The following is a 13609-nucleotide window of genomic DNA, read 5'->3' as shown; positions in this document are numbered from 1 at the left end:
TACTGATCACGTAAGTAAGGTAGCTTCTGGGATAACATGTAACTAGAAAACCCAGCGTTTGAAGTTTCACACTTTGAGTGTCTCAGAGACGTCTTTTCTTATGGTACTCAATGAGCTTGAACTTAACCGATTTTTAGGACAGGAATTCACACATCTGCAAACATTTAAAAATAAAAGGCATTACCATGAATTGCCCCCACCTTTCTCAGGAAAGGAAATGCATGAACACATGCATGAAGATTAGTACCATCCAGTAGGCAAATATTTTTCCATGTCCCACCCAAAGCAAACAAATGAAAATAGAAACTTCAAGGACAATTATAAAATATCTCCAAATTTAAAGATACAGCACCCCTTTCTCCATTGGCTTTCTTCTATACTTTGCTCAGAAATAAATATTCCTTAATCAGTCCCAACTGAGAAGTTCTAGCAGAGAAACATTTCCATACTTTTGATTGTAAGGTCATTAATTTTTTGTTACATCTCCTTACTTTCAAAACCTTATAGAGGAAAAAAAAAAGCCCCCCTCAAAACCATAGAAGGCACTCAAGTATTTGTTAATTATGGATATTAAGAGACATTAGCAAGTCTACCTGGTCTAGCCCTTAATTATACCTATAGACTCTTACATTCTAATTTTTTCATGGAAAGTTTAATGTCCATTAGAGGCTATTATCTCTGTTAACAATTAAAATGTTACAGCATTTAGGCATTAAAAACTGTATCTCCCCCTGTGTTGCAGTGTCAGCACGAAAATACTTTGTCATAGTCATTTGGGCAAGTTATGGGGAATGTGAATTTTTGAGTTTTCAGGGAAGACTGATTTCAAATAGTCTTTCCTGCTATTCATCCAAAGTCTTTTGCATTTTACTAGAAAACTTGGTAACTATATCTCACATCAAAATTAACTGTCAGATTATGGCTTGGTCTGGCTATAGTTGAACGATGAGAAATGTAACTTTTTCCAGGTATTTCTAAAAGGCACACGGGCAGTCCAGGGCTGGGTCACATATCTCTAGTAATCCCTCCAGGGCTCTGCTGTCTTGGACCTTTCTGACTCTTAAGATCTGTTGAGTTCGCTCACATTCCTTTCTGTTCCATTTGCAATAGCTACTGGCTATACCGCTGAGGAAGGGTACACATTCTCCTCTTGCTCAAACTCTCTGCCTCTGCATGTGGCTCGTATTCAGGAAGCTAAATTTCTGCACTTGTGAAAAGCAGAATGTGCACTTACTGAAAGATGGACATAGAGTTGACTGAGAGGAAAGAATTACCAGTACTTTAAATTAACCGTTTATTTTCATTTTCATCAAAATATTAGCTTGCTTAATACAACTTAAAGGCAAATCACAGTTGTGACACAACTATTTTTGGCTTTTCTCAATTTTCAGATAAAATGTACAAATGCATCTTATGGATACTTTACACACTAAAGCACCGTGAACCCACACAAGATTAGCAATAGGAGAAAGAAAAAGTGGTTTGAAAGAGCTTAAAACTAAACTGTATATAAATGTGTGTGTGCATAGAGTCTAAAAAAATAAAACAGATGGTCACTTTAAAAATGGAAAATTTTAAGATATGGAAAATGCTGAGTTGAAATAAATTAATAAAACACTGGAAACAAGTTCACCAAATTTGCAAAATGGGAGCAGAAGAGTTTCCGAAAGACAGCAGCCCATTTAGGTGATGAACACCAGATGCCAAGTGTAGTTCAGTATAAACAAAAGCATTTTGATTAGCTTCAGGGGAAAAGAAGAAAAGAATCAGGTTCCAAAGGTGGGAAAGCCAAACAGCCCTAAGAAGACTGGGGCACGTGGCCCCAGCTGCCCCTGGGTATTTCCCAGTCTAAGGACGACGGAGTCGCTAGCCTCATTTCTGCCAGTGAATTGCAATCCAAAAACGTCCAGTTCTCTGGGCCACCACCAGTGACAGTGGACAACCTGACACACTGCTCTGGGCCCACAATCAGGCTGCATTTCTGTAAGAGAAGAAATAGTCTCTGAAATACTGTGTGAAGGGGCTATGTAACTGTGGGAAGGGAGTTCTGAAGACAGCTGTGGGAAATCACTGACCTTATCCACAAATGAAAAGTACCCTTCAAGAGCCATGCCATTTCCTTTAGGAAGTTCAGGATTATCAGTCTGTTGGTGTACCATTGACCCTCGCTTAAATCCAAAGTCCATTTTGCCAGCATAGCCAATTAGGCAACAGAGCCAAGTGCCCTGGACTTATGCTTAGCATGTGGGGGTGGGAGAGGGTGGGAGAGAGAGTGTGTGTGTGGCTGTGTGTGTGCTGAGGGCAAGCCCCATGCAGGAGTCTTTCTCCTTCCTGAGGTTTAGATCTGAAGTCTAACTAGTCTTTCAACTGCTTTAATGAGTGTTTTACAGTATGTTGAGCATGAGGCTGAACACTGACTCTTGGAGTCTGAGCACATCATTTACTGGACGAGACAGATCTATTCACTGGACCGTCCAGTAAAAGCCAAGTTATTCACAGATAGAGTGAGTGCTGGAGGAGGCTTTGCCTGTTGAAGTATAAAGAATTCCAGATGGAGAGTCTCTGGGTTCTAGTCTTGGCTCTGCTATTAGTTTAGGGTTATGTGACTGTAGCCAAGCCATTAACCTCTCTGGGCCTCAGTTTCCTCATCTGTGAAATGGGGACGTTGAGCTAAATGACCTTTAAAGCCTTTTTTGGACCTAACATTATGGGAATGATCGTGGACTGTGTATTCAAAAGCGGGAGTAATCATGTTGGGATAAAATGACCAGGAGTTTTCATGATAGAAGTAGGGTAGTCTGCTCATTTTCTGCAAAATTTGATTTCTCAGTTGCAAAAATTTCAGAGTACAGACTGCAAATATCCCTGATAACCTCTGCCTCACAGATAAACACAGCTGGAATTTTTTCTTCTGGATATTATAAATGCTAATCACAATCATTACTAATTGTATTAAAGTGGAACACTAAGTACATGTTTCTTTAACAAATTTTAAACATTTAAGTTTATTTCCTGAACATCTTCCCACCATGTCATCACAAATGCAACTCATTTCTTTCATCAGTGCAGGGTACTGCATTGTATCTATAAATTGTACTTTATTTAGCCAGTGTTTATTGACAATAGATACACTGTTTTTTTCTTTATGATCACAAACAACACTGTAACAAAATTCCTTTGTGTTCCCTGTCCTAAAATTTAATATTGACACCTCCTCTCTCACTTCCCATTTCCAATCCATCACCAGGTCCTGGTGATTTCATCTAACGTATCTCAGGAACCCGTCCACTTCTCTCAGTCAAATTACCTCCACTTTATTCAAGTGGAGATTCAACATCTCATGCAACAGCCCCTTAACTGGCCTCCTCTCTCCTATGTCTTCCTTCCAGTTTCCCAACCTGCAGCCAGAGATACAAATCTTGTTATTTCCCAATTTATGACCTTACTGGCTTCTCTCTGTTGCTAGGACCAAGACCACTGCCTTGCAATGGCTGTGTTGTCTACAGTGCATTGTAAGATGCATCAGCACAGACAGGCTGGAATTTATGAGTGTGTTTTCCATCTGCACCCTGGGATGCAGATTAAATTAGTTACCCTAATCAGGAACACACACTTCAGAGACGGTTAGGAAGATGTTATCAGAAGGCCATAATCCAGAGGTGGTTTCTAAAGGAATGTTAGCTTCCTTATCTGCAATCAACAGAGGACTTTATTAAGGAACAAATGAATAGTAGAAGTTACTTTTCCTTGGTGAAACTGGTTTTGTATAGGACGTGTGGACTGGTTAGAAGTAGTGTAGAGGCAGCCCCACGCTTGCATTAAATGGTACATGGTAGTGATCCTGTACCTGGGCCCTTCCCAGTGATTCCCAATACATGTTTGTGCAAAATGCCTTGTCTAGTTCCTGTTGCTTAAATTAAACTCTTAGGTTAACTCAACCCAGCCTCTAGAGGAGTGTCACATTTGCCTCCAATGAATTTCCCATGAAGTTGGAGAAACCACAAGAACAGAACGAGGGACTTCACCAAGCTTACAAAACAGGTTGCACGATGGATCTGATCCCTGCTTACTAATCAATGTTACAATGTGAGGCTCGGCTGGGCCTGAGATTTGCTTTGGGACCACATGTGAGACCAAAGGGGAAGGAGAACTTTACCCTCAGCCACTTCTTAATACTGGAGTTTTCAACACCCATCAAAAATGTCCTCAGTAAATAAGAAGGACCAGATTGGTTGAGGTCAGATTACAGCATGTAGCTTACAAGACCCCACACAGTCTACCTTCTGTTATCTCTCCTGGCCCTCCCCGTGCTCGGGACACTTCCCAGAATGCTGCCACCTCGGGACCGTGAGCATGCCGTGTGCGTTCCCACCCTATGGCTCCCTTTGCCCAGTCAGATCCCTCTCATCCTTTGCAGCTCAGCTGGGCAGCCCTTCCTCAGAGGAGCTGTTCCTGCCTCTCAGTCCAGGTCACACTCCCGCCCCGTACCGCAGAGTGCCCTGGATGTTCCCTGCTGCAGTCCCCACAGGCATAGACGGTGACCTGTCTGCCTGCGGACTGCGTGGATCCCCACGGGGCCGCGTCCAGGCCTGCTTTACTAACATCTGTATCCCCACAGCCTCTGTCGACATCTGTTTAATAGAGAGCATCCAGATTTTGTTCCCCACAGCATCAGTAATTTTTTTTAAAGATTTTTACAACATATTAAAAAAAAATCCAACCAAACTCACAAGGTGAAGGATGGAGAATATATAAAATACAAGGGTGAGGCAATGCCCCTTTTTTAAATACTATACATGCCAACTTAGTGACGCTGAAAATCCTTCGTTGACTGGAGGACCAGACAAAAGTCACCTTCCCCACCTCACACTGCATATTTCAGTTTCCTTTCATCGCAACACTTACAGAAGGATCAATTCAGTATGCAGGTAAGCTCTGCTGTCTCAGAGAGCTCCACTTTTACTTTGTTACCACATGTCAAGTCCTTAGCATCCTCCCTACTTCCCACTAATACAAACATGGAAAACATTGCAGCCCAAAGCTCTTTACATGCGTGAGGTCCACAGAGGATTTAAAACTACCCCTGGACAGATAATTAAGGAGACCATTTTACAGTAAGGAAAGTTAAATATCTAGTTAGAAATTCCGGGGAAATCCCATGTGCTTAAGTTTGAAGTTTCCTGTTATTCATGTGGCTTGTATCCAAGGTAAAGGTGAGGTGAGCTGGGAGGAGAAGCGTTGTTGTTTGAACACCTCTCCTGCCCCACCCCTTCCTTCCATCCTGTACCCCACGTTGCTGCTCTGGTCCAAACCTCTCATTTCACATTCGAGAAAACGGAAGGCCACAGAGGCCAAGGATGGGATTTATTAAGGATTTACCAAGTACCGACACATGCAGCTTTACAGACAAGGAAACTGAAACTCAGGGAGGTTATGGGAAATGTTGGGGGACCCACAGCAAGTGGCAGAGTCAGGACTCAAACCTGATGGGAGTCCAGGCCTTACTGCCATCCCCTCGGGGGGAGGCAGGCCTGACTCCAAGGCTGGGGGTCACGTCACATCTCTTCCTCCTCACTTGAGAAGCACAGCTGACCTGCTGGCTTAGTGACAGAAGAAAATACAACCCCACCCTTGGTTTCTTTTCAAAGGGCTCCCATAAACTACACAGGTGGTAAGCACCTGCAAACAGAGCGAGTAAAGACATTTAAGGGGACCAAACATGCATATGGTGCTGTCATGGCTTTGAGAGGATGATTCCGATGATTTCTGTGTCTCGCCCAGTCACACCTGCCAGCCAGGGCCCTGCACGATGCTGGCCTGGTGAATTCTGGGGTTTTTGTTTGTTCACTTGTTTTGCTTCTTCTTTGTCTAATTAACTCTTACAGGACAACTGCCTTTCCAGGGTTGCAGTTTCAGTAATTTCACTTTCTCTAAAGCTGCTTCAGCATTTTTTTTCTTTTGATTACATAAAGGTCACACTTCTTTTGCTCCATTCAATCTTTGACTTTAGGCAGGGGATTATATAAACAACTCTGAGCTCTCTCCACGCCAGTGGGCTGTGACTTCGCACCCTCCTTTGTTTCCAGGCTCCCTCCCCAGAGCCAGTTTGGCCTGCGTTTCAGGACCAGGAAACGCTGGCCTTTTCGCTTTGAAAAGAGAAAGCGCTAAGTCAGTCACAGAGACTGAACTCACTTCGCAGAGGGGGAATCAGGCCTCCATCAGCGGTCTTCTGAGGCTGGACTTCGGCCTGGCTTGCAGCGTATCTCTGAAGCTTTTATCATGCCCACTCCGAGAATACTTGGCATCCTTCACCAAAACCAAATCCCAGTGAGGACCATGAAAGCTGTCCCATCAAGTTGAAAAGAGAATGCAGAGAAACTGTACTTTGTAAACTAAATCTTGACTGTCTAGTCAATTAACTATGTTTCACAATTCTCTTTAGAAATGACGGGGCAGGGGGAGGGTATGGCTTAGCATGCACAAGGTCCTGGGTTCAATCCCCAGCACCTCCTCTAAAAAAACCCAAATAAACCTAACTGCCTACCCCTCCAACCCCTCCCCCTCAAAAAAGAAAAAGAAATGACAGTAGCAGCAAATACAATTTGTTACCCGCTAGATAGCTAGCAAACCAGGATTCAGACCCAGGTCACCTGGATTTGGACATCTGAGTGCCCCACGCTGCCCATGGGAGGCTGGCAAGCTCAGCAGGGAAAGGAATTGCTCTGAAGTAGTTTAGTCAGAGGGTGCAGGACTGGAAATTAGAAACAAGGGTTCTAGCCCTAGCTTTGCTTCCGACTTATGCGGTATCTCTCAATAAGCTCCCTTCTCTCCAGGCCTCTGTTTTCTTATCCATAAAATGAGGTGTTTGGCTCAGTGAAGCCCCCTTCCAGGTCAGGATTCTATAACCCATGGATGTTTTAAAAGCCTCAGCTTAGTTGCTTAAGAAATTGGCTTAAACATTTATTTAGAAATAAATCAAAATCTTTTAATCAAAGAAAAGGGCAAAATAACTCATATCATTTGAAATATAAAGCATGTATTAGAATCAGCATATGGATTCAATGAAATAAGAAAATTAGGTGGTGGAGGAAATCAGTTTTTTAGAGGCATTTTCAAGTTTCCATGAAATAGTTCCTTCAAAATCACCAATATAAACTTTCAAGCATCTTTCTGAATTTGACACAGTATAAATGGGGAAAAATACCCCCAAACTTGAAACTGATCAGATTGACAATTTCCTCCAAAGACTAAATGTAAAACCTGCAGAGTGCCTCAGTGTGTAGAAATATTAGGCTTGGAGTCAGTAGACCTGAGTTCAAACCTCAGCTGGGTGACCTCGCTAAATCTCAGTGTCCTTAACTGTGAAAGAGGCATAATAATACTACCTAAATAGCTGTCACAGGGCAGCTGGGAAGGGCTAATAAACTGAAGAACTATATGAATAACTTTCATTATAACTAATTGCCTGCCAAAAAAATTCTCTTACTATATATATAGGAAATTTACACAGGCATGCAGATTTGGAACTTTTAACATTTGAACTGCATCTTAGTGAAAGTTGAAAAACTAGCACAAATTAAAGGAATGGGGAAAGCTGCCTGAAAACAAACAAAAAGCCAAAACCACCCTTACCACCAAGAAGTATCTTCTTTTTCAGTAGTAAAGAATGCAAAGATATCGCCCCAACCTAAAGTTTCAGAGACACAATTCAGAACTGGGCAGTCCAGAACCATCTTCACTTCCTCTCTTTCTTTCCTTAGAAACACATGCCCCTCCTCTAGCCCAGGAAATTCTTCACCTGCTCACAGACTCCAGCCTCAGGACCTTTGCTCTTGCTGTTCTCCCTGTCTCGAATGCCCTTCCACCAGCCCATCTTATTACAAATCATTCCCCCTGTGGTCCCTTTAGTGCAGTGCTTCTCAGACTTCACTGTGCTTATGAATCATCTGAGGATCTTGTTAAAATGCAGATTCAGATTCAATAGATCTGAGGTTGGGGCAAGATGCTGCAATTCTAATCAGCTCCCAGGTGACCACCATGCTGCTGGTCCATGGACCCCACTTCAAGGAGCAAAGCCTATTGGCTCACTGGGGAAAAAAAATGGGGCAGGGGTAGTTTTTGGAGACATACAGACATGGGTTTAAATGTAATCTCCATCAGGCAAATAAAATAGTGGGAATGTTACCTATTTTATATAAATGATGGGAGGATCTTTTGAGATAGTCATAAATAGATACTATGCTTTTCAAATCTGTCTTTCCCTTGGCTCCCCCAAGCTCATCATCTTGTCCCCTATTATGCTTCTCTGATAACCCACTTTATTTCTCTTTACTCTGAATCTTATCTGACTTTCTTTTAGCACATAAATCGAGAAAAAGGATTCTTAAAGTTAAATTTTGTTCATACAAAACTCTGTGCTTATGATGCTTAATACCACCCTTCTCTGCAGCACCATACACAGGGACAGAGGCAGAACTGCGTCGTGGTTACAGACACGGGCTTTGGGACAGGTATGAGTGCCAATGCTGGTTCCATCACTCACCAGCTGCATCCCCTGCCTAATGCAGACTAATATGTCTGCATTTCAATTACTTCACCTCTAAAATAGGAATTCCACCTTAATCTCTAGTGTCTTTGTGAGAATCAGGTAAGTTACATAAAGTACTCTACCAACGTGGTAGACTACAAAACTGACCACAACTCTCCACTCTTCCCTGAACCCATGCCGTTCTCTGATGACTCTGCAGTTCCTCCCATCAAAAGGTGGAGTCTGTTTCTCCACCCCTTGCATCTGGACTGACCTCTTGATGTGCTAACCCTGGAGGAGAAGCAACTTGTGTCCATTTCAGCCTAGACCTTAAGGAGCCTTGCTCCTGTGCTCCTGCTTACAATCATGCTGAGCTGACACATGAACAAGCCCAGGCCTGCCTGTCCAGTGATGGAGGGCATGAGGCCCAGCTGCTCCCTCGTGGACTCAGCCAACAGTCAGCCAACACCCAGAGACAGAGCCACCCTGGTTACCACAGATGCGTAAGGGAGCCTGGACAAGACCAGTAGATTGGCCAGGCCCAAACTGCCGATCCACAAAGTCATAAACTAAATAAATGGTGGTTGTTTTAAGCCATTATGTTTGGGGGTTGTTTGTTACACAGCAATAGATAACTGATACTATGTATATAAATAATTATAATATTTATATTTTTACATATTACATATATGGTATTATAATATTTGAGGGAAAATGTACATCAACAGATAATGAATTTTCCATACCACTAAAATTTCCACTTTTTGGATGGGAGTAGGAAGAAGTAGGAAGAAGGCTGAACTGGAAATTGGGACTCATAGATTCTGGTCCCAGTAACTTTTCCAGTTAGCAGCTATGTGACCTTGGAAACATCATTTAACCTCTTTGAGCCTCAGTTTCCACATCTGTAAATTACGGTGGTTAGACCAGATGACTTTTAAGGTTCTTTTCTAGCTCTAAAAAGGACTAGGATCCATTTTTCCAAAATGTAATACTTATTTCCTTGCTAACAGATAGTTCTGAACCCAACTTTTCTTTTCTTACAGACTTAGAATTTAGTCACAGTCAACCTTCTGGGTATTGCCTTCCCTGTTGAGCTGTTGGTTGTCACTACATTTCATATTTATCCTAACAGCCATGCACTGAACTTATAAAGTGGATCTCCTTGCTGTGGGCCAGGAATCCAGACAGCCAAGCTCATTAGCAATCAAAAACTAATGCCTTGTAAGTTCTAGTGAGACTCCAAGTCTGTGGCTCTTAACTATTTGCAGGTGCACTTCTTTTATTTATTTCTTTTATTTATTTCTAGGTTGCAGTAAATATTCTGAAGGACTGAGGTTGGGCAGTCTGGTCACCAAAGAAGGAGGATACTGTTTTACAGCTGTAAAGTCCACATCAAATCTGCACTTAATCACACATAAATGACCCAAGATATGTAGTCAGTTAGCAAATGGGGGGAAAAAGATTTAACACCAAAATTTTAAAAGTTTTGAAATTCCTTCATGTACAGATTCACTCTGGAACTAATAAACAAATGAATAACGAATATATCCAAATACATATTGTATTAAAAAGCTACACATGTGGCAGTAACTAGGGTGGCTTTTCTTCTCTCACAGGCATCAGTGCTTCTTACATACCATGAATACAGCCTCTAATACTGTACCCTGTGAACATAATCCAGTCTTACCTGTGACATCCAGCAGGCCACACTGTGGCCAACCAAAACAAGCAAACAAGCAAACAAACAATAACAACAAACTGTTCTATTGCCCACTGACATTACTGCTACACAATCAAAAGTTAGGATATTTTTATTCCAGGGAGGAATTGTGCTAAATCAGGGAATGTGTGTACAATACGAGGATAAGAGTTTACCTTAACTTTGTCTTCAGATGCACATATTCAAGTCTACATAAAGAAGCACCAGGGTGTTGAAAGCATGAAAAAAAAACATTGGCTCATTCTTTATCAAAACCTCTTTTCTGTGATAGAAACAAACGATGTGGGGCCCAAGAGTAAGTACAGTCAGTAGGGACAGCATTGCGACGAGATGTGGCTTATGGTTATCTACCTGGAACAAGTGTATTTTGAAATGACATGTAAATGAGCTTCAGAGACTTGAGTCATCTAATATTTTCTTTGAGTTAATATTTTAAACACCACCTTTGCCTAAGTATCTTTGGAATCAATTCACTCCTCTCTCTCCTCTTGTGTGGATTTTTACAGCAGCTGCCTTGCTTGTATCTTCCCCATTTCCTTCTTCTCATCGCAGCTGGAATGAACTTTCTGAAACACAGACCTGCTCTGCTGAAAATCCTCCAAGGGCTTCTCTGAAGACTGGAAGATCCCTGAAGGCAAGGACTGTGTCCTTAGCACTGGCCAAGTGTCTACAAACATGCCTCTAAGGCGAGGGCATTTAATTTGAGAGAGCCACCTGTACCCGGAAAAGAACAGAGTTCACTGCTCATGGTAAAATTTGAGACATGATATTCCCTTTGTCTCATGTTAATACTATTCACTGCAGCTCTGGTGTGTCTCTTCTAAGATGCTTGATGACACTGAGTCAGTATTTTGAGTTCTTTTAAGTATCTGCTTCAGGACACATATTCACTTGAAGGGTGTATTACAAGCATGCTTTAGGATAGGGCCATTTTGATGATATATGTTTCTTTCAAAGATTCCAGTCTCTGTGGGAACATGACATTCTCAGGTGAGAAGGGCGCACCGAGTAGACAAGATTTGATTTTTATTTTATTTTCTTAAACAGCACTCAGGTAATAACCAGACTAAGAAAGGCTATATTGGGGTGACCCATTTGACCTGCAGATGGCCGGGGCTCAAGTCTGCCCTCCCCCAGGATAAGCCTATCGACTCCTCTTTTCTAGATACGTAGTAAGTCTGCCTGCAACCAGATCATCTAACATTACAAAAAAGGAAGAAGAAAAAAGATCAGGAGCTAGGTACTATTTAACCAAGAACCAAAAAGAGCCCACAATTCTGGGTTATTGAAAAAATTGTGGAACTAGGGGAATTTGAAATAGTCCAGGTGGAGAAAACTCAGCTACCAGGAGGCTGGTATTCAGTTATCTGGAAACTGGAGTTCATTCCTGGAAGTGCAATCAGTGGGCTCTTGGGGCACCAAGGGCAGGGCAGTTCCTGGAGCAAAGAGGGCAGTACCTGCTCTGCCCTTGGGCTGGGACTGGATTCAGGCCAGAGCTTAGCCTGGTTGTGTTTCCAGGTTCAGACAAGGACTAGGTGGGAAATGAGGGGGGTCATTCCATTCCTAGGCTAATACACATATTTAGTGGGTATGCAAGTTACTGTTTTGTTTTAAATTCCAGGTATGCAGAAGCTCTTAGAACATAGCTGAGATCAGCCACGTTGATCTTTAGATGTCACTACCCAGCTAAATCTTGAGAACCTTTGAGGACCAGGCCCTGGGGCCAGATGCTATGAGACAGGTGCCTATACCATACTTGCTGAATCAAAGAACAGGATCTGAATGTACATAGAGTGAGCTAAGAAGAAAAAGAAGTCAAAACCCTGCCTCCTTCTCTCTCTGTCTGTGCCATTTGGCCTCTGTGATCAAGGCAGCTTCCCATAACTGACTCTTCACACTCAAGAGAAATACAAATAACCCCAGAACTCTACCTTCAGAGCTTTGTCATGGTTTCAGTGATCGACCTCATGACTGTTCAGGTGTTCTATAGACACAGGTGTTTAGCCTTAGAAGACTTTAACATGTCTCCTTAAAATAGTGTTACCTGGAAGTGTAAATGTGGGGCTGAGTGGCAAATAAAGAATCTGTTGTCCTTAAAAGCAGCAACCAGATGCCATTCCTTTCTCATTCAACTCTCAAATGTTTCTTAAATAGCTTGTTTATAATCACCCAGGAACATCCATAAGCCATGGTGAGATGCGCCATCAGTAATTCTCACAGTGACAGGGAGAAAATAAATACCCTATTCTTTAATGATTTGAACATCTCCTGGAACACTGACTTCCTCTAAATTCATTGGGCAAACATCTATACCACAATGGAAAATAGAATGTACTAAATTACTAAAGGAAGTTTTTGTTTTGTTTTTAAGGTTAATTATGGCGCTGGAGGGAAAAAAAGAAAACACTGATTTCTGTCTTATATCATTGGAAAAATTGTTCAGTGGTGGTTTGTGAAAATCTCACACTCATCCGGACTGCCAAGGTCAATGAGACCCACGTAATTGACCTGGGAGGTGCCTCCCCAACTATCAGATATTCAGCAGTTTTTGTGACCCTTCAACACGTGCGTGCCCCTTCTTAGCACTGCACCCTCTACCCTCACCCCACTCATCGCCACCCAAGGCGCCAGCACCCCAAGGGGAGCACATCCTGGGACCCAAGGACATTTCAAAGAAACAGCGGCGGTCACCTTCCATGTCCGTTTTACTTAAAAACACCCAGATGCTTAAAAATAAGGGGGACGGTGGGAGGGCGACAGTTAGAAATAAGAGGAAAATCTCTTGCAGTTTTCCCAAATCAAGTTCTCAGACACGGTTGAAAGTTCACTGATCAGAGATTTTAAAACAAAAGTGTTTCATATACAAATTCGGGGCAAAGCCTTACACACTGTCTTGGTCTTTAGTTTGGGGGGATTTGTAAAAGTTTCCCCATCCCACCGAGATTGGATTTTGCCCCTCTGTGCCTCTGTTGAACGACCAGACTTTTCCGAAGCAATCAGACTGAGAATTGCTTCACCCCCCCCCCCCAGCTTTTTTCCTTCTTTCTTTTTTCACGGCAAAAGGAAATAGGGGAATAAAAATGCACGGCGAGAAAAGTGGGGGAACTAATGCCACAAAGCCAAGTTCCGCGGGAGTCAAGCCCCTGTGCTCCCGGCGCGCGGGGCGAGAGACGGTCCCTACCTGGGGCCGGGCGGCGGCGGCGGCGGCGGCGGGGTCGCGGCGCCCATGGCTTCGCCGGCCTCGGGCGGCCGCGCCGGGAAACGCCAGCGGCTCAGCGCAGCCCGGACCCGCCGCGCTCGCAGAAGCCGCCCCGGCGCCGTCATTGGGCCGGCGTGTCACGTGGCCCGGCCGGCGGGCG

The 13609-nt window shown here is 43.1% G+C and overlaps 1 protein-coding gene across 1 annotated transcript in view; it reads right to left on the bottom strand.

The window, feature by feature from the left end:
• C2H4orf19 (chromosome 2 C4orf19 homolog) overlaps positions 1-13538 on the bottom strand; it is a 72323-nt gene extending 58785 nt beyond the window's left edge. The window contains exon 1 of the mRNA XM_032495623.1: positions 13432-13538. The gene's annotated coding sequence lies outside the window, so the exon portion shown is untranslated. The remainder of the gene's footprint in view (positions 1-13431) is intronic.
• Positions 13539-13609: the final 71 nt, after the last annotated feature.

This window comes from Camelus ferus, chromosome 2 (assembly GCF_009834535.1).
Source record: "Camelus ferus isolate YT-003-E chromosome 2, BCGSAC_Cfer_1.0, whole genome shotgun sequence".
Lineage (NCBI taxonomy): Eukaryota > Metazoa > Chordata > Mammalia > Artiodactyla > Camelidae > Camelus > Camelus ferus.
Note: the sequence above shows the minus strand (reverse complement) of the source record. Positions and strands in the feature narration are given on the sequence as shown.